Consider the following 24,008-nt stretch of genomic DNA (forward strand, 5'->3'; position numbering starts at 1 on the left):
CTCTCCATCCCTGCCAAACAGGTCTGCTTACTGTCTCTTCAATTCACACAGAAAGGTGTGACCTTTGTTCATATACTTCTGATTTCTCTGGAACTATCCTGATCCTTTTTGGGTTTTGTTTTTTCGTAAGGTTTTGGGGGTCATTAATTTTTTCTTTTTTTTTTTTTTTTTTTTTGAGTCTCACTCTGTTGCCTAGGCTGGAGTGCAATGTCACAATCTGGGCTCACTGATACCTCTGCCTCCCAGGTTCAAGTGATTCTCCTGCCTCAGCCTCCCCAGTAGCTTGGATTACAGGTGCCAGTCACCATGCCTGGCTTTTTAAATTTTATTTTTATTTTTAGTACAGACGGGGTTTCACCATGTTGGCCAAGCTGGTCTAGAAATCCTGACCTCAAGTGATCTGCCTGCCTTGGCCTCCCAAAGTGTTGGGATTACAGGCGTGAGTCACTGTGCCCAGCCCATTAATATTTTTAAATTGACAGATAAATAATTGTACATATTTATTGTGTGCAACATGTTGTTTTGAAATATGTGTATATTGTGACATGGCTAAATGGAGCTAACTAATGTATGCATTACCTCACCTACTTATGCTTTTTGTGGTGAGATGTAACTTGATCTTAACCTTCAAGACTCAGTTCAAGGTCTCTCACCTCCACAGACCTGAAACCTAGTTTTCTTTCTTTCATTTCTAATCTTCTGGTTTCTCCAAATGGCTTCCTTTCTTAAACTCCTAATTTGTGTTATTTGTGAATTCACTTTGCAATTCATCATTTCTGTCTTGTAAGTAGATTTTATGTTTGCCTTGTCATGGCGTGAACATATTTCAATGTGTATTAGTATAATAGAAAGTTTGTAAGCTCCCTGAGAGCAACGATTTTGTACTTATTTGTATGCCCTAGGCCAGTGTTATTCATGCTGCTGTGCAGATCAGTGTCGATCAGCACGCAAGATCTGAAATGAGAACACAGCAAGAGAGAATAAGAGTTGAGTAATGCTCCTAGTGACAGGACATTGGCATGGCATCCAAGCATGTGTCATGGGTTTTCTTTTATTAAACAGGGAATGGACCAGATTGGGTGCTGCTGAATTCTTGTGGTGAGTCCTATCTGGTGCAAACTGCATACAAGTCACTCATAGTAGGGCCACACATCACACCGCATGGATTGGGAAAGATAGCAGCTGCACCTTCACCTTAGACAGTTTGTCCAGCAGCACCTGTAGAATGGAACCCTGCATGCTGCACGTGCTCCCAAGGTGCTAGTGGATTGATAAACACTATAGATATGGACATGTTAATAGCTGTGTTTTTCTTTTCTATCCCTCTATAAAAATCAGAAGTATTAATCTAGTTGCAATGCAAATTCAATTCATGTTAGGTATGCAACCCAGATGTTACCTGGGCTACCCTGACCCTTAAGAACAAAATAGGTCTGGCTTATGGTTCTCCAATTATGGAGAATCAGAGGTCTTCCTCGAGATTTTTTTTGAGATGGAGTCTTGCTCTATTGCCCAGGCTTGAGTGCAGTGGCATGATCTTGGCTCACTGCAACCTCTGCCTTCTGGGTTCAAGTGATTCTCCCTGTCTCAGCTTCCCTAGAAGCTGGGATTATGGCACCCACCACCATGCCCAGCTAATTTTTGTAGAGATAGATAGGGTTTCACCGTGTTGGCCAGGTTGGTCTCGAACTCTTGACCTCAGGTGATCCACCTGCCTTGGCCTCCCAAAGTGCTGGAATTACAGGCGTGAGCTACCTTACCCGACTCTTCCTCGAGATTTATGGAAGGCTTTGGTATGGGTTTTCCTGCCCATGTCTTCTCCGGCTCACAGGGGATCTTTCTTCTACATCACACCATGCCATGCTCCCCATTGCCTTGACCCAGATGGGGAGTTCAGCCATTTTATTCATTTTCACAACTCCCCTTGCTCTGAGGTAGGAAAAAAAAAAAACAAAAAAAAAAACCTCACTAAAGCTTTTGTGTGGATAACAGACTTTACCGAAGTTTGGGGGAGACAGACCAAGTTTTGTTCCACAGAAGTATCATGTTAAAAAACTCATCACTCAAGCTTTTCACCACTTCTCATGCTTCCGGATGCTATTCAAGGGTTGAACTTCCTGGCCCTTCCCTTGTGCCCTCACCTTGGTCTCCTGTGGCTGCCATAATCCATTCCTCCACCCGTTCCTGAGTCAGGCCCTCGACGAATGCTTTAATTTCCTCCTCAGGATGCTAGTGCAGCCGTCACTCACTGCCTAGATAATGAAATCCGAGGCTGTATTAGTCAACCCGAAACTCTTAAAATCATTCTGACATTCTTTCCACATTTTGGCAATGTGCGCTGACTGTTCACGGGACTGTGGTCCTCTAAGAAAGCATCAATCCACACCTCACACTCCTTTCTGCTTCTGGGAGCGAATGCTGCCAGTGCAGTGATACATGGAAGTGAGATGCAAGCATGATTGGCTCCATTTACCACCCAGAGCCCCCTTCCCCATCCCATTACATTCCTATATAAGAATGGGGTAGAGTGATTTTTCCCCCATTATACATATGAAAATCACCTGTCTTAAATGACTGTGGACTCAACTGCTCCTTTCTAAGGTGGGAATTCTCTTTGTCACTCACTCACTGGTGGTTAACATCCATGGGCTCGTGGAGAAAGAGAGAGACAGTCCGTGGTGGCTTCATTTGCAGTGTAGTCTGAAGCTTTTTGACTCTGGAGGTCACTCTGTCTTGCTATGTTCTGTGCTTTGACAGTGAAACTGGGTCAATGAAAATTAGACTCACTGGGGCCTTCCCTTATTCTCTGGGGGCTGCTTTTCCTGCCTATTATCCATCACATTGATTTCTTGTTGCGAGACTCGTCTCTGTTATGTTTTCAGTAGCTAAAAGCCAGTGATGCTGCCAATTGTGGCATTGTCAGAGAATCCAGGGAGCCCAGTTGTGATCTAACAATAGAAGAAAAACCCGTATGACACCAGGTGATGTCATGAGAGGTGGATGAAGGCCATGCTTGTGTCCCTAGAACTGAAAGTCTCAAGATGGATGATCACCCTCTTGGAGCCAGAGGTCATCGATCCTGCCAATCCTTCCCTCCCAGAGGAGAGGTGGGGTGTGGAACCGTGGTGGCAGCCATTTCCCAGGAATGGAGTGGCAGAGGGAGCCGAGGGGCATCAGCAATTTGCCTCACCTTAGAGTGAGTCTAAGCTGAGAAGAAAAGAGGGAGGAGGAATGGGGAAAATGGTTACGTGTCACCAGGACTGCCATTTACCAGCAATCAGGGTAAGGAGTTCACTTCCCTCTCTCAGAATAAGCTCTAAGCCCTACCCCCTACCTGGCATTTGCATTTTAAAAGTCCTCAGCAGCTTCTTGGGAGTAGGTGGCTGGCACTTTGTGCCCAGAGTCTGAGAGAAGAGGAATATGTGAGCCAATTTCTATGGTTTTGTTCTTGGGTTTTGTCTCATGTGACGAAGGCAGAGTTGGCGCAGCCAAGCTGGAGTACGCTGAGGAGTTTGGAGGAGCTGATTTTTGAGCTGGTGTTCAAGCTGGAATAGAAGTTTATCAGGTAGATACAAGAGAGGTGAGCAACCCCGGGCAGTGGGTAACACACACACATACAGACTGACTGACTGACCCTAGTCTCTCTCCAGCCCAAGTGCAAGTGGGGGAGAACATTCCTTGCTGAGATTTTTGCAGAAGGAAGCAGGAATCACAGCGGCTGAGGTAAACTGAGCCAGGGTTGAAGTGACTGTTTGGGATGCCTTCATTGCTGCCTTCCAGCTTTGGAGGGCCAAGATGACCTTTTGGGGACTAGGAACGGGCTTAACTGATTGTCCTACCACCACACCTGCACGGTTTCCATACTTGTACTGGTCCTCAGGGCATTGCCCAAAAAGGATTCTGGGCTGCACTGTTGTGTTCATTGACTTTGCAGGAATACACACATGCAGTTGCCAAAATCCATGACTGGCAGGATACATTTGCTTGTTTTATGGACGAGTGCATCTTTCAGTCCCTGCAACTGAGGTGAGCCACATGTCACCCTGAGCCACTGTGCTTTGTGTTCAAAGCTCATTCATTCCTCCTCCCACTTCCTGTGGATCCCTGCCTTACCTCTGGCTGTCCCTAGAGGTGGCTGCTTGTTATCTGTGACAGCCCAGGAAGAGGCAGGAGGAGAGGCAAAGCTTCAGAGGAGCTGGGAGGGAGGAGAGGAGGGGAACCTCTGTAAACCCACCCTTATGCACCTTACAGTCCGTGGGGGTCTACCAAAAAAGCTCCCTCCCCAGCTCTGCATCTGTCCCAGAAGCAGTGTCTCTGAGTGGGAGCAGCAGAATCTTTCTAAACCTCCTCAGGCATTATTATGTGGATCTGAGTAAAGCACCACCCTCTGAGCCCACAGCAGAGCTATGCCATGACTCTGGCCTGTTAAGGAAAATTCTATAAACTGGCTCTCTCTTGAGTCACCAGTGTCATTCATTCACAAGATAGTTTGGGGGCCCCTCCAGTGGTAAAGGCCCCGCAAAATCCTGGGGATAACATGAATAAGATGCTTTTGAGGGTCTTACAGTTTGGGGGAGGGTGAAGGCGGTGTAATTATTTCATTCTCTCAAAGAGCTCTGCGGAGTGGACTCTACTATTCATATTTGACAGGTGAGTAGCATGGGGCTTTGCAAGGTTGACGCACCCAAGACCACCCAGCTGATAGGTAAGAGAGCCAGAATTCAAACTCAGATCTTTCTGACCTGTAGTTCAAAGAGATAGGTGAAAGAGATACTTACCTTCTTTGTCTCATGTGACAAAGTCAGAGTTGGTGCAGCCAAGCTGGAGTAGGCTGAGGAGTTTGGAGGAGGTGATTTTTGAGCTGGTGTTCAAGCTGGAATAGAAGTTTGTCATGCAGATACAAGAGAGATGGGCACCCCAGGCGGTGGGTACCACCCATGCAGAGGTGGGAAAACCAGTTGCAAGGTCTACCTAGGGCTGCCAAAGTCCTGCCTGATAGGCATGTGGGGTAACGAAAGGGCCTGGCACACCATTCTAAGAACAGGTACTTTCCTGAGGGTGTCGAGGAGGCACAGAAGACGTTAATGCAGGGGCTGATTAGAATGGTGGCTTTCAAAGACTCCGTGCAGATGGCACCTTGGCCAGGATCCACAGGAGACCCTTGCGTGCTTGAGAAGAAGTGCTGTCCAGTTAGGTGGAGCCCTAGGTGAGTGGAGCCAGGAAATGCCCCAGGTAAGTGAAGCCAGGAACCCTAGGTAGATGCATTCCCACATGGTGGAGCCCCAGACAAGTGGAGTGGTGGTGAAGGCTTCTGTGGGTGGAGTCCCACATGGTGGAGGGAGCCCCAGGTGGGTGGAGCCCCAGGTGATGGAGCCCCAGGTGGGTGGAGCCTCAAGTGGGTGGAGCCCCAGGTGGTGGATTCCAGATGGGTAGAGCCCCAGGTGGGTGGAGCCTCAAGTGGGTGGAGCCCCAGGTGGTGGAGTCGCACTTGCTGGAGTCCCACGTGCTGGAGCCCCACGTGCTGGAGCCCCAGATGGTGGAACCAGCCTGAGCACATGGCCTCTCCCTCTGCACTTTATGAAATCAGGAGAACCAAGCTGATTGTTCTTTGAGAAAGGCCACATTCACGCTTCCTGGCTGGGTCAATGCGGCTCTTCTGGATGGCTTTTCCTCCCTGAATAGACTTTCCTGCTTGTTTGCCCTCACAGAATGTGGGGCATACCTAGCCTTGAGTACGGGTTCAAGGGTCACCCGGGTTTGTCTTTTTTGAAGTTCTCGCGCTGAGGTTCCACGCGGCTCTAGAGCGTCTCCGTGTTCCTAGGGCGGCTGGGTCGGGTCCCTGTGAACTTCAAGGCAGAATTTCTGGACTGCACAAGGCTGAGCTTTCTCCTGCAGCCGCGCCGCGTCTTGGTCCCCTTGGGCCTTCCCGAGTTCTCTGCTTCAGTGGCAGCTGGTTTGTCCTGGTTTTGTTAAGAGGCGAGGAGAGTGGGGTTCCTTGGTGCGTTTCAGGCGGTGCTCCGGGGACCCCGCAAGCCCCAGTGCGCCCTGGGAACCACTGGCCAGGCCGGCACAGCCAGGCGTCTGTTCTCGTCTTACTGTGCGCCTCTCTCGGGGATCCCAGAGCGGCCATCTCAGTTATTGTCTGGCAACATTTTCCATAATGCTGCGCCCAAATCTAAGCCACGTTAATATTATGACAAATAAAAAGATACAGATTTCCAGCAGAAGTCCACATGGGGCACTAATGCAAACATGTCAGTTTACAGCCTCAAAGTTAAAGCATGGATGTCCTTGGGTGACGGGACAGGGGAGAATGAGAATCCTAATGGCAGGCCCAACTAGAGAATTGATATGAGAGTAAATGTAGCTCTATTTCCTGGCGCCAGCGGCCCTTCCTTCCTTCCTTCCTTCCTTCCTTCCTTCCTTCCTTCCTTCCTTCCTTCCTTCCTTCCTTCCTTCCTTCCTTCCTTCCTTCCTTCCTTCCTTCCTTCCTTCCTTCCTTCCTTCCTTTGTTCCCTCCCTCCCTCCCTCCCTCCCTCCTTCCTTCCTTTCTTCCTTCCTCCCTCCCTCCTTCCTTCCTTCCTTCCTTCCTCCCTCCCTCCCTCCCTCCCTCCCTTCCGTCCTTCCTCTCTCTCTCCCTCCCTCCCTCTCTCCCTCCCTCCCTTCTTCTCTCCCTCCCTCCCTCCCTCCTTCCCTCCCTCCCTTCCTTCCTCTCTCTCCCTCCCTCCCTCTCTCCCTCCCTCCCTCTCTCCCTCCCTCCCTTCTTCTCTCCCTCCCTCCCTCCCTTCTTCTCTCCCTCTCTCCTTCTTCTCACACTCACCCTGAATTATCAGGTTGGGGAGAGCCTTGGGTGAATGGGGTTTTAATGAATAAGAGGGAATGATTGGAAATTAGCATATCATTGATTTGCATGCAAATAGGTACTTCTGAAGTGATTGCGAAATGTATTCTCTTAAACATTTTAAACCCTCTCTTACACTCTGATTTTTGACAGTAAATTCTGGCTTACAGCAATAAAAATGTGGCATTTTTTTGCACCCCTTTTTGGTGACACTTGTGAAGGAAAAATTTGAACCTCACCTAGGCTCAGTGTTCTTTAATAAAAAATTGAGAAGACTGATTTAACTTAAAAATATTTTTACAGTATTTTTGCTTCAGATCACATAAATAATACATATATAGTATGGAAATGTGGAAAATAAAGAAAAATAGAAAAATGAATCTAAAATCACCTGTATTGTAACTCTCCCTCTGTTTACATGTGTACGTGTATATAATTTTTTAGTAAAAATGTATGTATTTTGAACTGATTGTTGTATAATCTGCTTTTTTAACATTAACGATATCCTGAGAACTTTTTCTCAGGCTACTAAATATTCTCTGACAATTTTTAAAATTAATTGTATATAGGTAGTGTAATACTTTATTTTACTATGCCCCACTTTTATACATTTGTTTACAATTATTTGATATTATAAATAGGTGTTCACCGTTATACATACACATCGTGGATATCTATGATTGTTTCTAAGTGGGAAAGGCCAAAAAGCGGAATTGTTGTGTCAGAGGGCACAGAAGGTATGTACAGACACAGTATAAGGCTCTTCATACATATTCTCACACAATCCTCCAGAAAGAAAGATACATATTCCCACACAATACCAGGGTCCACTCCTGCCAGCCTTGCGTGTCTTTACAAAATGGAAACTTTATACCTATTAAATTCAAACTCCTGATTCCTCCCTACCCATAACTCCTGACAACTAGTATTCTACTTTCTGTCTATGAATTTACCTGTTGTAGGTAGCTCATATAAGTGGAATCATACAATATTTGTCCTTTTGTATCTGGCTTATTTCACTTAGCATAAGGTACTCATGGTTCATCCATATTGTAGCATGTATCAGAATTTCCTTCCTTTTTAAGGCTGAATTATATTCCATTTATGGGCATACATCATTTTGCTAACCCATTCTTCTGTTGATAGACACGTGGTTTTCTTCTATGTTTTAGCTGTTGGGAATAATGCTGCCATAAATTTGGGTGTACTATTTCTTTGAGATCCTGTTTTCAGTTCTTTTGGGGGTATACTCAGAAGTGGAATTACTGGATCATATGGTAATTCTATTATTATTATTATTATTATTTTTAGGACCTGCAATACTATTTCCCACAGTGGCGGCACTGTTTTACATTGCCACCAACAGTGCACAAGAGTCCTAACTCCTCTGCATCCTTGCCAACACTTATTTTCTGTTTTTTGATAGTAGCCATCCTGATGGGTGTAAGGTGGTATCTCACTGTAAATTTGATTTTCATTTCCCTGATGATGAGTGATGCTGAGCATCTTTTTTTTATGCTTCTTGGTCATTTGTCTGTCTTCTTTGGAGAAATGCCTATTCAAGTCCTTTGCCCATTTTGAATCCAGGTGTTCGGGTTTTCTTTTTGGTGTTGATTCAGAGGGCCATTTTTAGAGGCTCCCATAATTCCCGTTCTCTAATCCTCCACTCCCATCTCTTCCCTAGGGTCTGGCAAGCTGGCCGTCTTACCCCCATGAAACATTTATGTCAAATTTCAGCAAAGTAGGAATATGACTCGCAATAGGTCACATCCATCATTCACATACTGGGCCCCACATAAGAAGAGCTGTGCACCATCAAACATACTAAGATGGGAGCTTCCAGAGTAGATAAATTAGGAGGTGAACACTTAGATTACCGAAAAAAATCTGGCCTTGCTAGATGATGATTTTCAGGAAGAACAGCTACAGATCAAGCATTTTAAAATCAAAGTCATTATCTACAGCTGATCTGCCCAAACTTTTATCTGGTTTCTAATATTAGATAGCAAGTCACCAAAAGCATACATTTTGTGGAATTTTAATCTGGAAGGGCTCACCAGGTAACTCCATCACTCAGAGCCAATCATTCTTCAGGCTCTCTGTTAAAATTCTTTTAAGTGGGAGACGAGTATTACTTAAACTTTTCTCCATTTTAAAATGACTGTGCATTCTGAAGGCATAGAATGTCTATATTCTGATGTTTAGACATATAACTTTTTTTTTCCTAGGCAAAAACTGTACTTGAAAGCTGTAAATACTGTGAGCAGAGGTGCTTTTGTTGAAGCAAGGCTGAGGGAGCCTGTGTGCTGGCCCTGGGTTTCCTTTCCCCTTCCCTCCAAGTCCACACAGCTCAGGCAGCAGCCCTGGAGATTCTGGAGCACAACTTGAAGACCACAGGGGAGAGAGGGTGATGGGGAAATTTAGTGAGTCTGGATACTGCTTCAAGGCAAGCAGAAAGCCCACATGGCTGGGCTTAGACTGGGTTTCGGGAAGAGAGGTTAGCCTGGAAGAGGAGAGGAGAGGCTGTTACTCTGAGGCATAGAGCAAATGGAGTCCAGAGACAGTGTCATGGGCCAGGATTTGGAAACCAAAAGAAGGAGTAAGGAGGAAGAACCAATTCTGAGGCAAAGGCCCTGCCATGGTGCCCAGGCGGTTCTGAGCAAGCAGGCTCAGGGCGGGGTGCTGAATGAACCCATAGGGGCCAAGCACCAGGGAGCAGGATGTGTGTACAAGATGCCCCCAGACACAGCCGTGGCAGTGGACAGAGAGTTTTTTGGCACCTGCTGGTTCTGAAAGTCCATGTGTGGCCACTATGCCCTGTGCAGGGCCATCATGCACAATTGGGCAGGTTGTGCACGACACAATGTCTCCCAGCCAAGGGATTTGGGGTGGAGCGAAATTCAGTTGCCAAGCCCTCACCCTGGAGCAGAGCTGCATCTGCCAGGAGGAAGGGGCGTCCTTTGTAATTGACACAAAAGTACTTCATGAGTTTGCAGCGGCCCTGAGTGCAGGCAGTTATTTGCTGGCTAGCGTTCTGGAATTCTAGTCCTCTGCTCAAAGGATCTCAACCAGCTCAGATGTTGGCTGTCAGTTCTGTGGCTCTTAAGCGGCACTGTAACACAGCTGCACTGTCGTTACTTGTCTTTATCTCATTATTCATTCATTTATTTCAATGAATATTTATTTAGTTCTTACTATGTGCCAAGCACTGTTCTACATGTTTGGGTCACATCAGAGAAGGAAGTAGACTAGGGGACAGTTAAGACAATAAACAATACACATAAGAAATAAATTTTCTAGTATGTTGGAAGGTGATAAGTGTTAGGGAATAACGAGAAAGGAGTAAGCAGATCAGGAGTTCTAGAGTGGGGGAGTGGGTTGCAGTATTAAAGAGAAATGTCAGGGGAAAGCCTCATTGATAAGGTACAATCTGAGCAAAGACTTGAAGGAGCTTGGAGAGCCTAGAAACAGCATTTTTGGTGGGGTCCTGGTTCCTCTGTATTGGAAATTGGTGTTTAGAAACAAGATCAGGCACTGACTGTGCTCATTGCTTCCTTACTTGTGTGTCTTTTAAGCAGGACAGATCTTGCAATTATACATATCTGTACTCCCCCATGCAAATACAAACATCAATATTTATTTAAAAACTGAGTTTTATAATGATACTTCTGACTGCAGTTCACACCCCCGGAGTTTTTTTCTAACTGTCCTCTTTCCTTATTTCTAATATCTTTTTCTAACACTGAGGGACTTAATAAAAGGAAAATGTCACGATTTGTTTGTTCAACCCTGGTATGCATATAAAGCAGTGTCAGAATCGCTAACCTATGCCCTTGTGAGAAACTAATTTATTAATTAAAACACAGCATTTGTGCAGTTCTTTTTGCCTTCGGTTTCACAATATATACTCAAAATGATGTTTCCCAAAGTAACTCTTTCCCACTCCCTTCAGTGTGTTGCTTTTATTCATTTATAATGTAGTTAAATTCATTTATTACAATCTGTATTCCATTTTGGGTTTCTCCTGCTCCCGTATTATGGTTGATTTAAGTTTACACTCAGTAAAAATCACTCTTTGTGGTGTACAGTTTTATGGGTTTTGACAAATGGATAGAGTCGCATATCCACCCTGCATCATGACTTAGAATGGTTCCGCCACTCACAAAATCCACTTCTGTTGCCCGCTTTGTAGTTAAAGCTACCCTCTCCCCACGCCCGGTGCCTGGAGACCTCTGATTTGTTTTCCATCCGTATCGTTTTGCCTTCTCCAGATGGTCACGTTAATGGAATACAGTAATATAACACATAACCTTTGGTTCTGGCTTCTTTCACTTAGCAAAATTCATTTACAATTCATCTGTTGTGCTGTGTGTATTAGTAGTTTCTTCCTTTTTATTTGTGAGTGGTATTCCATTCAATGGATTGACCACAGCTTCCTAAATCATTCATTGGTAGAAAGACGTGTGGGTTGTTTCCAGTTTTTGACGCTTATAAATAAAGCTGCTATAAAAAATGCATACAGGTTTTTGTGAACGTGTGTTTTCATTTCTCAAGGGTAAATGCCTAGCAGCGGGACGGCCAGATCTTGTGTTAAGTATATATTTACCTTTATTAGATGCCGCCAAACTACTTTCTAGAGTGGCTTTACCATTTTCCGTTTCTATCAACAATATGTGAGAGATCTGTTTTATATCCTCATCAGTACTTGGTACTGCTTATGTTTTAATCATTTTAATAAGAGTGTAATACTTCATTGAGTTTCTTTTTGAGATGGGGTGGTGTTATGTTGCCTAAGCTTCCTGGGCTCAGGTGACCCTCCTGCCTCCTGCCTCCTGCCTCAGCCACTCCAGCACATGCCACTATGCCGGCTTTCATTGAGGTTTAAATCTGCCTGTACCTAATGACTACTGATGTTGAACATTTCTTCAAATGCTTATTTGCCACTTTCTTTGGTGAAGTGCTCTTTAGATCTTGGCCATTTTCACATAGAGTTGTTTTATCTTATTATTTTTGAGCTAAAAGAGTTTGTTGTTTATGTAGAATTCAAGTCATTTGTCAGATACATGGTGTGTAAACATTTTCACCCAGTCTGTAGCTTGTCTTTTCATTTTATTGATGGTGCTTTATGAAGAGCAAAAGCTTTTAATTTTCATAGAGTCAATTTATTAATGTTTAATTTATGGATGGTGTTTTTGGTATCATGTCTAAAAACTATTTGCCTAACTTAAGATCATAAAGATTTACTACTATGTTTTCTTTTAGGATTTGTAGTTCTAGCCTTTATATTTCTGTCTGTGATACATTTTGAGTTAATTTTTGTGTATGAGTTGTGAGACAAGGGGCTAAGTTCGTGAGTGAGTGTGTGTGTGGTGGTGTGTGAGATATGAATATTCAGTTGTCAGAGAAGCATGAGAAAACAATGGAAATGGGAAGCATGAAAAACTTTGAAAAAACTATACTTTTCCCATTGCTGAATCACCTTGACAACATGGTAAAAAAAAAAAAATGGACTATAAATGTAAAGGTTTATTTATGTACTATATTCTGTATCTCTGCACCCACACTACCCTGTCCTGATTATTGAAGTTCTACAGTTAGTTTTCAAATCAATCAGGTGTAAATACCCTGACTTTTTTCTTGTTTCCTTTAGAAATTGTTTTGGGTGTTCTGGGCCCTTTACACTTCTATATGAATTTTAATATTAGTCTGTCAATTTTTATTTTAAAAAGCCAGCTGCATTTTTTATAATTGATAAATGAAAGTTATATGTATTTATTGGGTACAATATGATGTTTTGAAATATGTGTACATTGTGGGATAACTCAATTGGGCTAATTAATATATGCATTACCTCATATGCTTATCTTTTTGTGGTGAGGACACTTAAAATCTACTCTCAGCAATTTTTAAGAATATAATACATTGGTATATACTGTAATCACCATGTTGTACAGTAGATCTCTTGAACTTATTCCTTCTATTATCTAATTGAACTTTTTTACCCTTTGACCATCATCTTTTCTCCTCACCCCCCAGCCCCTGGTAACCACTATTCTACTCTCTATTCTATGAATTCAACTTTTTAAGATTCCATATATGAGGAGATCATGCAGTATTTGTCTTTCCGTGCCTGGCTTATTTCACTTAACATAATGTCCTCCAGGTTCATCCATGCTGTTGTAACTGACACTCTTTCCTTCTTTTTTAAGGCCGAGTAATATTCCACTGTGTATATATACCACATTTTCTTTATCTATTTATCTGTTGATGGAAACTCAGGTTGATTTCATATCTTGGCTATTGTGAATAATGCCGCAATAAACATTTGAGGGCAGACAGCTCTTCAATACACATATCTCATTTCCTTTGGACATATATCCAGTAGTGGGATTGCTGGATCATATAGTAGTTTTAGATTTAATTTTGGGGGAAATAGCCATATCGTTCTCCATAATGACTGTAGTAATTTACATTCCCAACAATAGTGTGAAAAGATTCCCATTTCTCCACATCCTCACCAACACTTATCTTTCATCTTTTTGATAATAGTCATTCTAACAGGTGTGAGGTCTCATTGTGGTCTTAGTTTGCATTTCTCTGATCATCAGTCCTAGTGAACATTTTTTCATATACTTTTTGGCCATTTGTATGTCTTCTTTTGAGAAATGGCTATTTAGATATTTTGTCCATTTTTAAGATTGGGTTATTTGTTTTTTGGCTATTGAGCTGAGTGCCTTGTATATTTTGGATATTAATCTCTTATCAGATGTATGATTTGCAAATATTTTCTCCCATCCTGTAGGTTGTCTTTTCACTCTTGGCTGTTTCCTTTGTTGTGCAGGATATTTTTTAGTTTGCTGTAATCCCATTTGTCTATTTTTGCTTTTGTTGCTTGTGCTATTGACCTAATTTCTTTCTTTGCATGTGAATATCCAGTTTTCCAATATGATTTATTGAAGAAATTGTTCTTTCCTCATTGCGTGTTCTTACACTTTGTCAAAAATCAATTAACTAAATGCATGAATTTATTTCTGGGCTCTTTATCTTGTTCCATTGGTTTGTGCCTGTTTTTATGCCAGTACTATGATGTTTTGATTACTATAGCTTTGTAGTGTATTTTAAAGTTGTACAATATGATGCCTCCAGAATTATTATTATTATTTTTTTCTCAAGATTGTTTTGGCCATTCTGGGTCTTTTGTGGCTCAAAATTTTAGGATTGTTTTTACTATTTCTGTCAAAAATGTCAATGGAATTTTGATTAGGGTTTGCATTGAATCTATAGATCAGTTTGAGTAGTATAAATATGTTAACAATATTAATTATTTCAAACCATCAGCATGGGATATCATGTCATTTACTTGTGTATTCTTCAATTTCTTCCATCAGTGTCTTACAGTTTTCACTGTAGAGGTCTTTCACCTTTCCAGTTAAATTTTTTCCTAAGTATTTTTTTGGTAGCTATTGTAAATGACATTGTTTTCTTGATTTCTTTTTCAAATAGTTCACTGTTAGTGCATAGAAATGTTAGTGATTTTTGTATGTTGATTGTGTATCTTGCAACTTTATCCAGCTGTGGTTTTGACAGAGCTTCCATTAGATCTCTACCTCAACTTAGAGAGTGTTGCTATCTTAATAATATTGAGTCTTCCAGCCCAATATATGAAATGTCTCTTCATTTATTTTCATGTTCCTTAATTTCTCTTAGCAGTGTTTAATCTTTCAGCTTACACTTCTTTGTTAATATACTCTCTAAATATTTTATCCTTCTTGATGCTATTGTAAATGGCATTGTTTTCTTAATCTCATAGGCTGCAATCTTGCTAAACTTTTAGTCGCTTTTGCTGTTACTGTAACAGAATACCACAGACTAGGTAACTTATAAACAATAGAAGTTTATTTGGCTCATGGATTCTGGAGGCTGGGAAGTCTGAGATCAAGGGGACGCCTCTAGTGAGGACCTTGTTACTGTGTCATCCCATGGTGGAAAGTGGAAGTGAACAAGAACATGTGCAAAAGAACAAGAGGATGCTGAACTCACTTTTATAACAAACCTACTTTTGAGATAACCAATCTACTCCCGTGATAATGACATCAATCCATTAATGAGAGCAGAGCCCTCTTATTAGGCCCTAACTCCCAACACTGTTGCATTGGGGGTTCAGTTTCCAATACTTGAACTTTGGGGTACACATTCAAACCATAGCAACTTGTTTTTCAGTTCCAGTTGGCTTTTATTATTTTTGCAGATTCATTAAGATTTTACACATACAGGATCACGTTATATGTGAATAAAGTTTTACTTTTCCTTTCTAATCTGCATGCCTTTGAATTAGTTTTGCCTTATTGCACTGACTAGAACCTACAGTAAAATGTGGAATACAAGAGGTGAGACAACTTTTTTCCTGTTCCAGATCTTATGGGGATAGCATTCAGTCTTTCCTCATTAAGTATTATGTTAGCTGTAGGACTTTCCCACAGATGCATTTATAAGATTGAGGAAATTCTCGGCCGGGTGCAGTGGCTCATGCCTGTAATCCCAGCACTTTGGGAGGCCAAGTCGGGTGGATCATCTGAGGTCAGGAGTTCAAGACCAGCCTGGGCAACAGAGTGAAACCCCGTCTCTACTAAAAATACAAAAATTAGCCAGGCGCAGTGGTGCACAGCTATAATCCCAGCCAGTTGAGGGATTGAGGCAGGAGAATCACTTGAGCCCGGGACCGGGAGGCAGAGGTTGCAGTGGGCCAAGATTTTGCCACTGTGCTCCAGCCTGGGTGACAGAGAGAGACTCAATCAAAAAAAAAAAAAAAAAGATTGAGGAAATTCTCATCTATTTCTCATCTATCCCTATCAAGAGTTTTTATTATGAGTGGGAGTTGGACTTCATCATCAAATGCTTTATCTGTGTCTATTGGTAAAATAATCTTATTTTGTCCTTTATTCTACTATCATAATGTATCATATCAATTTTTGGATATTAAATCAACCGTGCATTTGTGGGTTAAATCTCATTTGGCCATGGTATATACTCCTTTTCAGATGTTGGTAGATTTGGTCTGCTAACATTTTGTTAAGAATTTTTCTACTTCTTGAATCAGTTTTGGTATTTGGAGTGATTCCAGGAATTTGTCCATTTCATCTAAATTGTCTACTTGTTGGCAAAAGTTATACCTTTTATTTCCTTATAAGCATTTACATTTGTGTAGAGTCAGTTGTGATGCTTCCGCTTTCATTCCTGATAGTGGCCATTTAGGTCTTCTTTCATTTTTTCTTGCTCAATCTAGCTAATATTTTTTAGCTGATTATTTTAACTTACTGTTGACTTTTTTCTTTTTTAGATTAAGATATAATTCACATACTATGCAATTTTTCTTTTAAAATATACAATTCAGTGGTTTTAAATATATTCACAAAGTTGTGCAACCATTACAACTATCTAATTACAGAACATTTTCATCACCACACACACACACACACACACACACACACACACACACACACCCCGAAACAGTTCTGTATTTATTAGCAGTTACTGTCCACTTTGCCTTCTCCTAACCCCTGGCAATCACTAAGCTACTTTCTATTTCTATATAATTTGCCTATTCTGGACATTTAATATTAATGAAATCATACAATATGTGACCTTTTGTTTCTGGCTTATTTCACTTAGCATAATACATTCAAGGTTTACTCATTTTGTAGCATGTATCAGTGTCTCGTTCTTTCTGTGGATAAATAATATTCTATTTTATGTCTGTATCATTTTGTTTATCCATTCATATCTTAATGGACATTTGGGTTGCTTTCACTTTTCAGTTATTATAAATAATGGTACTATGAACGTTCACATACAAGTTCTTGTGTGGGCATATTTTTAATTATCTTGGGTGTATACCTAGAATTGCTGGGTCAGATGGTAACTGTGTTTCACTTTTTGAGAAATTACTAAACTGTTTTCCAAAGAGGCTCCACCATGTTACATTCCCATCAGCTATGTATAGGGATTCTTGTTTCTCCACGTTATCTTCAACATTTGTTATTGTCTGTTTTTTTTATCATAGCCGGCCTAGTGGGTGTGAAGTGATATCTCATTGTGCTTTTGGGTTGTATTTTCCTAATGACCAGTGATGTTAAACATCTTTTCATATGTTTATTAGCCATATTTATTTATTTTTTTTAAGAAATGTAGATCCCAGCCCTTTGCCCCTTTTAAAATTGGCTTATTTATCTTACCTTTTTATTGTTGAGTTTTAAGTCTGTATGTTTGTATGTATTTTTATGCATCTGGATATGGTCTCTTATCAGATATATGATTTGTAAATAGTTCCTAATATTCTGTGGGTTGTGTCTTCACTTTCTTAGTAGTGTCCTTTGCAACACAAAAGCATTTCATTTTGATGAAGTCCAACTTACCTATTTTTTTTTAGTTGCTTATGCTTTTGGTGTCATAAGATTTATTCCTATGCATTCTTCTGAAAGTTTTACAGTTTTAGGTTTTACGTTTAGATCTTTAATCCTTTTTGAGTTAATTTGTTGCATATGGTGTGAGGTAGGGTTACAACTTCATTATTGTGCATGTGGGTACCCATTTGTCCAATTACCATTTGTTGAAAAGACAATTATTTCCTCATTGAATGTTTTTGGTGCCCTTGTTGAAAATAAATTGACCACAAATATGACTGTTTATTTCGGGGTTCTCAATTTTATTCCGTTGATTTATATGTCTATTTTTATGCCAGTACCAGAGTCATGATTACTGTAGTTTAACTTTTGAAATCTAGAAGTATGTCATCATAGCTTTTATTTCTTTGTGGCTCTTCTGGGTCCCTTGCATTTCCATATGAATGTTTTGATCAGCCTCAACCAAAAAAAAAAAAAAAAAAAAAAAAAAACACTTGGGATTTTGACACAGATTTCTTTGAATCTGCAGATCAATCTGGGGAGTCTTGCCATTTTAACAACATTAAATCTTCCAATCCATGAACATGGGGTATATTTCTATTTGTGTCTTCTCTAATTTTATTCTTCAGTGGTGTTTTGTAGTTTGCAGTATGCAAGTCTTACAGTTTTTTTTTGTTAAATTTATTTCTAAGTAGTTTATTGTGTTTGATGCATTTTAAGTCAAATTATTTTCTTAATTTTATTTCAGATTATTTGTTGCTCGTGCAGAGAAATACACTTCATTTTTGTATACTGATCTTTTGTCCTGCAACTTTTCTAAAATTTGTTATATGTATATGTATGTGTGTGTGTGTGTGTGTGTGTGTGTGGATTTATTAGGATTTTCTATACAAAAAATCATGTTATCTGGGAACAGAGATAGTTTCACTTCTTTTTTTCAATGTTAATGCGTTTTATTTTGTTATCTTCCCTAACTGCCCTGGCTAGAACCTCCAGTAAAATGTTGCATAGTAGGGGTAAGAACAGACATCTTTCTTTTGTTCCTGGTCTTAGAATGAAAGATTTTGACCTTCTACCATTAAGAATGGTATTAGCCTTGGGATTTCTGTAGATGTCTTCGATCAGGTAGAGAAATTTATCTTCTAGTCTTAGTTTGTTGCACAGTTTTTTTTTTTTAATGAAAATATTTTGGATTTTGTCTTTTGTTGCGTATCTTGAAAAGATTACATGGTGTTTGTTTTTCATTTTTTAAATATGGTTTGGGCTGGGCATGGTGCTCACGCCTGTAATTCTAGCACTTTGGGAGGCTGAGGCAGGCAGATTGCTTGAGCTCAGGAGTTCAAGACCAGTCTGGGGGACATGGTGAGAACCTGTCTCTACCAAAAATAGAGAAATTAGTTAGGTGTGGTAGCACACGCTTGTAGTCTCATCTACTTGAGGGGCTGAGGCAGGAGGATGGCCTGAACCTGGGAGGTTGAGGCTGGAGTGAGCAGAAATTGTGCCGCTGCATTCCAGCCTGGGTGACAGAGGAAGACTCCATCTAAAAATAAATACACAAATAAATAGTAAATAAATAATTTGTCCATGAATTGATTTTATATGTAACTCATCTTGTATTCCTGGGATAACTATCACTTGGTTATGATATGTAATCCTTTATATGTTACTATATTCAGTTTGTTAGTTTTTTATTGGGAAGTTTTATATCTATATTTATAAGAAGTATTGATAGGTAGTTTTTTTTTCCTTGTAATGTCTTTATCTAGTTTTGGCATCCAGGTAATACTGGCCTAATGAAATGAGTTAAGAAGTGTTCCTGTCTCTTTTATTGTTTTTACAAGAGTTTTTGAAGGATTGGTGTAAATTCTTTCTGAAATTTTAAGTAGAATTCAGCAGTGAAACCATCTGGTCTTGAGCTTTAGTTGTGGGAAATTTTTTGATTACCTCTCAATCTCTTTATTAATTATGGGTTTATTCAGGTTTTCTACTTCTTGAGTCTGTTTTGGAACTTTGCGTTTTTCTTGGAATTTTCTTATTTTACATATGTTATCTACTATTGTATAATTGCTTATATTATTCTCTTAAATTATTTTTATTTCTGTAAAGTTGATAGCAATGTTCTCTCTTTTGAATTACTAAAATCACCGCTAAGTGAATTATGAAATCATTCCTGATTTTAGTAATTGAGTCTTCTTTATTTGTTGGTCAGTTTAATGTAAATATTTGTCAGTTTTGTTGATCTTTTCAAAAAACCAACTTTTGGTGTCCTTGATTCTCTTTACACTTTTCTATTTTTATTTAATTATTGCTTTATTAATCAAGGTTCTAATCTTTAATATTTTCTTCCTTCTGTTTGCTTTTCTTTTTTCTCTTTCTAGTTTCTTAAGGTATTCATTTGAGATCCTTGCTCTTCAATGTAAGCTTTTACAGCTATAAATTTCCCTCTGCATACTGTTTCACTGCATCCTATAAGTGTTGGTATTTTTTTTTGTTGTTCATCTCAAAGTGTTTTCTAATTTCTCTTGTGATTCTTCTTAGACTTATTAGTTGTTTAGGACTGTATTATTTAGTTTCTACTATTTGTAATTTTTCTAGATTTTCTTTAGTTATTTCTAAATTTTATTCCATTGTGTTCAGAGAATATACTTTAAATGATTTCAATCCTTTTGTATTGTTATTATACTTTATGTTCTAGGGTACATGTGCACAACATGCAGGTGTGTTAAATTTATTGAGACTTGTTTTGTAGACTAGCTTATTATCTAGCCTGGAGAATGCTCTACATGCACTTGAGAATAATTCATATTTTGCTGTTGTGGAGTTTTCTGAGTAAAGTTTCCAACTATTAATTTTAAACTGTATATTTTTTCCTTCAATTCTGTCAGTTTTTAACCTTGTGTATTTTTAGGTTCTGTTGTAATGTGTACATGTTTATGATTGTTATCTCTTCATAAATGGATTGACCCCTTTATTGTTATAAAGTGTCTTTTGTTGTCTATAAAACTTTTGTCTTCAAGTCCATTTTGTATAATACTAGTATAAGCACTCCATCTCTTTTTTTTTGTTATTGTTTGCATGGTATGTATTTTCCTATCATTTGACCTTCAACCTATTTGTTTCTTTGAATCTAAAGTGTGTCTTCTTTAAAAAAATTAAAATAAAAAAAATTTTTAATATACAATTGGGGTCTTGTCCGTGCTGGTCTCAAACTCCCAGCATCAAGTGATCCTCCTGACTCAGCCTCTCAAATAATAGGATTACATGTATAAGCCGCAGTGCCTGGTCTTAAAGTATATCTCTCTGTCTTGTTTGAATTTCTCATTTTAAATTTCTAGTACTGTAAATATCATTGTAAATCAAAGCCCTTTTTGTTGCCAGATGAAAAGCCTTGAGAACTACTGATGTGGTTATTTACAAATATATTCACAGGGTATTTTTGTTTTGTTTTGTTCTTGTTTTGTTTTTTGAGATAGAGTCTCACTCACTCTGTTATCCAGGCTGGAGTGCAGTAATCTTGGCTCACTGCAACATCTACCTCCTGGGTTCTAGTGATTCTCCTGCTTCAGCCTCCTGAGTAGCTGGGATTCCAGGCATGCACCACAATGCCTGGCTAATTTTTTTTTTTTTTTTTTTTTTTTGGATTTTTATTTGGGATGGCGTTTTGCCATGTTGGCCAGGCTGGTCTCGAACTCCTGATCTCAAGTGATCTGCCCACCTTGGTCTCCCAAACTGCTAGGATTACATGTGTGAGTCACTGCGCCTGGCCTGCTTTTTTTTTTTTTTTCCCTAGCTTTTGGGGTGTGAATAGTTTTTAGTTACATGGGTGAATTGTGCAGTGGTGAAGTCTGAGATTTTAGTGAACCCATCACCCAAGCAGTGTACATTGTAACCAACATGTAGTTGTTTTTATCCTTTGTCCCTTTCCCAACCTCCCCTTTTTTAGTCTCCATAGTTCATTATATCATTCTGTATGTCTTTGCATACTCATAGTTTAGCTTCCACTTATAAGTAAGAACATACAGTACTTGGTTTCCCATCCCTGAGTTACATCACTCAGAATAATGGTCACCAGCCTCATCCAAGCTGCTGTAAAATACATTATTTTGTTCTTTTTTATGGCTGACTAGTATTCCATGGTGTATATATACCATGTTTTCTTTATCTACTCATTGGTTGATGGATACTTAGGTTGGTTTCATATCTTTGCAGTTGTAAATTGTGCTACAATAAACATACATGTGAAGATGTCTTTTTCATATAATGACTTCTTTTCCTTTAGGTAGATACCCAATCATGGGATTGCTGGATTGAATGGTAGATCTACTTTTAGTTCTTTAAGAAATCACCATACTGTTTTCCATACAGGTTGTACTAATTTACATTCCCACCAGCAGTGTATAAGCATTCCCTTTTCACCACATCCATGCCAACATCTATTGTTTTTTGACTTTTTAATAATGGCTATTCCTGCAGGGGTAAAGTGGTATATTATTGTGGTTTTAATTTGCATTTATATGTTGGTTGGCCATTTGTATATCTTTTTTTTGAGAAATGTGTGTTCATACCATTTGCCCACTTTTTGATGGGATTTTTTTGTTCTTGTTGAATTGTTTGAGTTCCTTGTAGATTCTGGATATTAGTCATTTTTCAGATGCATAGTTTGCAAATATTTTTCTCCCATTTGGTGTGCTGTTTGTTTACTCTGATGATTTTTTTTTTTTTTTTGCTGCACAGAAGTTTTTTAATTTAATTAGGTCTCATGTATTTATTTTTGTTTTAGTTGAATTTGCTTTTGGGGTCTTAGTCATAAATTCTTTGCCTAGGCCAATGTCCAGAAGAATTTTTCCTGGGTTATCCTCTATAATTTTTATGATTTCAGGTCTTAGATTTAAGTTAAAGTGTGTCCCTTTAGACAACATATGGTTGGATGATTTTTTAGAAATACATACTGTTAGCCTCTGCCTTTTGATTGGAGTATTTAAAACATCTGCATTTCATGTAATTGCTGATTAGGTATGATTTATATCTGCCATTTTTCCATTTGTTTGCTCTATGTCTTATGTCATTTTTATTTCTCTATGCCTTTGTTATTGCCTTCTTTTGTGTTAAACAGATATTTTCTTGTCTACTATTTTAACTCTCTTGTCATTTACTTTCCTATATATTTTATGAGTTATTTTCTTAATGGTTGCCTAAGGGGTCACAATTAACATCTTGATTTATAGAAATCTATTTTGGATTAACATACATTTAAGTTCAATAGTGTAAAAAGCTTTATTCCTATGTAGTTCCATTCCCTCTTACCTCTTTCATGCTATTATTGTTCCACGATTACTTCTTTATTCATTGCATACCCATCAACACAGACTTGTAATTTTCACTGAAGTTTGAGTCCCCATCTCATATTTAATGGGAGATTAACATTTATTAATACAATTACTTACACTGTAATACAGGAATTAGGTCCCTTTGCCAGAATATAAAATTGTGCATTTCCTTACTATTTCTGGGTTCTAACTTGATACTTCCTTAAAATTGTAAATTATATAGTACTCAGCTAAAATATCTCTTCATAAATTCCTATAAAACCTGCCAAAACACAAAGGAGAAAATACTTTTAATTAAAAAAAGACACTTGAATGTCACACAAGAAACAGTGCTATCCCAGCACTTTGGCAGGCCGAGACGGGCGGATCACGAGGTCAGGAGATCGAGACCATCCTGGCTAACACGGTGAAACCCCGTCTCTACTAAAAAATACAAAAAAAATACAAAAAACTAGCGGGGCGAGGTGGCGGGCACCTGTAGTTCCAGCAACTCAGGAGACTGAGGCAGGAGAATGACGTAAACCCGGGAGGCGGAGCTTGCAGTGAGCCGAGATCCGGCCACTGCCTCCAGCCTGGGCGGCAGAGCGAGACTCCGTCTCAAAAAAAAAAAAAAAACAAAAAAAGAAAAAGAAACAGTGCTTAGAGATACGTTATTGTTTTCAGAAGAAAATGGTCAATAAACTGCTTAGCTGAAGACAAAAGACTACTCTTCCCCATGATCACAGTGCCAAAAAATAAAATGTCAATTGTTTTTTAAATAAGATGAGAGAAGAAAAGTGTTACAAACAAAAAATATATTTTTGCTGTCTTTTGTGTTTAAATCAATGTAGTTACCTTTACCAGTGCTCTTTTTTTATTTATATAGATTAAGATTACTGTCTGGTGTCCTTTCATTTCAGCCTGAAGGACAAATTTCTTGTTGAACAGGTCAGCTGGTGATTAGTTTACTCAGTTTTTGTTTATCTGGCAATATCTTAATTTCTCCAAAATTTTGAAGAAGAGTTTTTCTGGATATAGAATTTTTAGTTGAAAGCCTTATTTTTTCTTTAGCACTTTGAATATGTCATCCCACTGATTTCCAACTTCCATGGTTTCTAATGAGAAGTTAAGTATTAATTTCATAGAGGATGCCTTGAACATGATTATTCTAGTCGTTTCTCTTTGGCTGTTCAAAATTTTTCTTTTGTCTTAGTCTTTCAGAGATTTGGTTATTATGCATGGTGGTATTGTAAAATATATATTTGATCTTCATCCCTGCTCCTGGCATAAAACTCCTAAAATCCTTGGAACTTCCAAAGTGCTATATTTTTGCATGCTAATGTTGACTAATAAGAAAAGACATAGGCATAATTAGAGGATTAGAACTTTCAGACTCACACTCTAACCTCTGAGTGATGGAGAGAGGCTGAGAATCAAATTGATCTCAGTGGTTTAATCAAT

The 24,008-nt window shown here is 39.4% G+C and overlaps 2 long non-coding RNA genes across 4 annotated transcripts; one reads left to right on the forward strand and one right to left on the reverse strand.

The window, feature by feature from the left end:
- Positions 1-317: 317 nt before the first annotated feature.
- Positions 318-2,826, reverse strand: LOC105487348 (uncharacterized). Of its 2 annotated transcripts, none has more exons than XR_011624087.1 (4): positions 2,562-2,823; positions 2,142-2,252; positions 1,761-1,929; positions 318-954 (listed from the first exon to the last, which is right to left on the reverse strand). It is a non-coding gene; the product is annotated as an uncharacterized lncRNA (long non-coding RNA). The 2 variants fall into 2 exon arrangements; XR_011624088.1 differs by lacking the exon at positions 318-954 and adding an exon at positions 1,024-1,218 and having other exon boundaries at positions 2,562-2,826.
- A 4-nt stretch (positions 2,827-2,830) lies between these two features.
- On the forward strand, positions 2,831-5,350 carry LOC105487346 (uncharacterized). 2 transcript variants are annotated; one of them, XR_011624090.1, is made up of 4 exons: positions 2,831-3,282; positions 3,474-3,565; positions 3,651-3,723; positions 3,935-5,350. It is a non-coding gene; the product is annotated as an uncharacterized lncRNA (long non-coding RNA). The 2 variants fall into 2 exon arrangements; XR_011624089.1 differs by having other exon boundaries at positions 3,651-5,350.
- The last annotated feature ends 18,658 nt before the right edge of the window (positions 5,351-24,008 follow it).

The sequence above is a fragment of the Macaca nemestrina genome, chromosome 5, assembly GCF_043159975.1.
Source record: "Macaca nemestrina isolate mMacNem1 chromosome 5, mMacNem.hap1, whole genome shotgun sequence".
Taxonomy (NCBI): Eukaryota; Metazoa; Chordata; class Mammalia; order Primates; family Cercopithecidae; genus Macaca; species Macaca nemestrina.